The sequence below is a fragment of the Mandrillus leucophaeus genome, unplaced genomic scaffold, assembly GCF_000951045.1.
Source record: "Mandrillus leucophaeus isolate KB7577 unplaced genomic scaffold, Mleu.le_1.0 Scaffold279, whole genome shotgun sequence".
In the NCBI taxonomy this organism is placed as follows: Eukaryota; Metazoa; Chordata; class Mammalia; order Primates; family Cercopithecidae; genus Mandrillus; species Mandrillus leucophaeus.
Genome location: NW_012102909.1, coordinates 1,928,115 through 1,931,831, shown reverse-complemented (window position 1 = coordinate 1,931,831; position 3,717 = coordinate 1,928,115).

The following is a 3,717-nucleotide window of genomic DNA, read 5'->3' as shown; positions in this document are numbered from 1 at the left end:
GAGAAATTTAGAGAAAAAGAATATGCTTCAAATTTTGATCAGAAAGGTATATTTTACCCAACTTGTTGTAAGCTATAAATAGCTCAACAGAAAAAAGTTTTCTTGCTTCTGAAAAAACAAAACAAAAATTATCAGTAATGTTTCAAACCAAAAAAGTCATAAAAAATCACTTTACACACATACAAAAATGACTTTAATATTCTATTGGCTTAGTCCCATTAATTAACTCTTGTTCTTTTTGATGTTGGATTAGAAATCCTCATGAATACATCAGATTTTTAATTAAAGTCCTGGAAGGCATTTTCATAGTCCAACGGTATGATCTCCAAAGTTATCAGAAACTTGTATTCAAGAGTACTTGTTAGAGTCCTTTCCATGAATTTCCTTAAAGAAGAAAATTTTGGACTGCAGCTCATTATAAACTCCTTTTTGAGAAGAATCAAAGTAAAACAACAATTGTCTGTGGATGACAAAACTTAGAACAGCCATGGTTAAAGACACGATTGACAAGGAAATTTGGTTATTTCTGTGGCACACAACAATTTAACATAATAATCATAATTGTTACTGATATCATATACTAAGACATACCAGAATTACAGGAATCTCACACAATTTTGAAACACACATTAACAACACATTCATATAAATATAACCCAAAGAAAGTTAAGCACCATTTCACATTTGACAATGCTTCCTGTCCCCCACATAGCATTCTATTCCTCTAGTGCCTTCATTGATTTACAAATCTTCTCCAGGAGCTCCCTGGGACCAGGAATTGTTTTGTTCATCTTAATATCACTCCACACAGGATTTTGATCATCTGTGAGTAACAGGAAACCTAATTAAACAGTACCTTAAGCAAATGTTGACCTAAAAGGAAGAAGCTGAGGCAAAATTAATATAGAGAATTTATTTGGGCCAAGGTTGAGGACTGTAGCCCTGGCCATAGTTCCAGGTTGCCTTGGAGAGTGCTCTGGGAACAAAGGAGAGGCTCAACTTTTTAAAGAAAAAGAGACAAATCAGGGGAGGGGAACAATGACAAAAGTTGCTCATCAGGTATTCTCATTCGACTTTTTTTTTTTTTTCTTGAGACAGGGTCTCACGCTGTCACCCAGGCTGCAGTGCAGTGGTGCAATCATGGCTCACTGCAGCCTCAACTTCCCAGGCTCAGGTAATTCTCCCCCATCAGCCTCCCAAATAGCTGGCACTACAGGCATGTGCCACAACGTCTGGCTAATTTTTTGTGGAGACGGGGTTTGTTTGTAGAGACTCCCAAGTGCTGGGATTACAGGCAGGAGCCACAGCACCTGGCCTTGATACCTTTTTTTTTTTTTTTAGGCTAGTCAATGGCCCTGATAATTTAAAGGGGCTCACCCTCCTCAGATAACATGTTTTTATTCTGCTAGGTGCAGTGGTTCATGCTTGTAAACCCTCCATGTTTCCCAGCATGGTCTCAAACTCCTGGGCTCAAGCGATTTGCCCACCTCGGCCTGCTGGAGTGTTGGGATTACAGGTATGAGCTACCATGCTCAGCCGGTATTCTTGCATACATAGCAAGTGACTTCAAGAAGTTATTATTTAGCTCAAGGGTGAATGAGATATTACTGCTACTACATTTTATTTGTTTTCGTTTTTTTTTTTTTTTTTTTGAGACGGAGTCTCACTTTGTCACCCAGGCTGGAGTGCAGTGGCACCATCTCGGCTCACTGCAAGCTCCGCCTCCTGGGTTCACGCCATTCTCCTGCCTCAGCCTCCGAGTAGCTGGGACTACAGGTGCCCACCACCGTACCCGGCTAATTTTTTGTATTTTTACTAGAGATGGGGTTTCACCGTGTTAACCAGGATGGTCTCAATCTCCTGACCTCGTGATCCGCTCGCCTCGGCCTCCCAAAGTGCTGGGATTACAGGCGTGAGCCACCATGGCCGGCTACTGCTACTACATTTTAAATGCCTCTCTGGGCCTGATGCTTTTTCTTTTTTTATATTGTTTGTAGAAATGAGGCCTCACTGTATTTCCTAGGCTGGTTTCAAACTCCTGGGCTCAAGCGATCCACCCACCTCAGCCTCCCAAAGTGCTGGGATTATAGGCATCAGCCACAGTGCTGGCCTTTTATTATTATATTTTTTAAATTTTTTTTGAGACAGGGTCTTGCCCTGTCAGCCAGGCTGGAGTGCAGCAGCATGATCACGGTTTAGTGCAGCCTTGACCTCCTTGGCTCAAGCAATCTTTCACCTTAGCAAAGTTTTGTGAAATTTTTGGTTGACTTTCTCATTGTTCTCATTGGACAGAACCGAACCATAGAGCCAGTTTATACCCACTAGGTGCAAGGGAGGCTGAGAAATAGGTTTCTTAAATTGGACTCATTGCTATCTGAACAAAATCAGTGTTCACAAGTAAGGAAGAAGGGGGAAATAGATATTGCGAGGTACCTGGTTGTCTGCCACAATCCTATTCATTAACATTCATTAACACAATAACTATTCATTCAATGAATAGTTATTGAATGAATGAATAGATGTATGAGTAAATGACCTTTTGGTCCTTGTCACATAGTCTGGTAATCTTCTTAGTCAACCAATAAAACATCTTTGCTAAAATATTAGAGAAAGTATCAGTTGTCTATCAGTTATTATAAATGTATGTATAATGCTGTGTGTGTATGTGTATCTGTATGTGTTACAGAGGGTTATAAATAGAGCTACAGATATCTCAAATTGTATTTGTTCTTTTTCCTAAAGAGTCGCCCTCTCTAGTATATATGGGAAGAAGGAAAGGCTCTTTCACCTCCGCTCCTGGCTGCTGTCCCTAGTTTCACATGCTACTGGATATAGTCTTCTCCATAAGATGTGGCACCCTGGCTTGGCACAGCACCAGGCTAGGGGTGAACTGGACCGGACCACCCTTTCCTTCCTGACTTCCCCTTTCTGCTGTCCACACAACCCTCACACAGCATGAAAAAGTGTACTGAATTTGACAAAGGGTTGAGATGACTCCATTCATTCAGTCAACAAATACTTTTTGAGCACCTACTGTGTGCCAGGCACATACTAGGTGCTAAGGATACAAAAGTAAGGAGGCTGACATGTCCCTCAGGAGTCCGAGGCAGGAGCACTGCTTTATCCCAGGAGTTCGAGGCTGCAGTGAGCTATGATTGTACCACTGCACTTCAACCTGGGTGACAGAGTGAGACCCCCCATCTCAAAAAGAAAAAAAAGAGAGACTGACATGTCCTTCACACGTTTAGAGTATAGCAGGGGAAAGGATCATTAATCAGTATCCAAATTCATCATTTCAAGTTGTGAGAATGTGTTATGAAAGAAAAGGCATGTTTTGAGAGAGGCTGACAGAGGAGACAATTTAGATTGAGATGGAATGAGGCAAAGGGAAGGCCCCCTAAAGAAGGGATATTTAGGCGCAAACCTGGGGGAATTAGTACAAGGGAGTTAAGAAAAGAGGAGGGGAAAGGCATTCCCAGTAGAGGGAAGAACTTATGCAAAGGCCCTAAGGTGAGAAATAATTTATCATATTTAAGGAACTAAAGATGGGCTTGTGGGCGAGAAAGCTGACAATCTGCTTTCCAGATACCTCTTGTGCACACATATACAAGCACACACAGACACACAATTTTATATAAATGAGATCATCCTATACACACTGTTTCTAATCTGCTTTGTTTTCATTTAATGTAAGTGATCAATAATTGGCAAAAACAA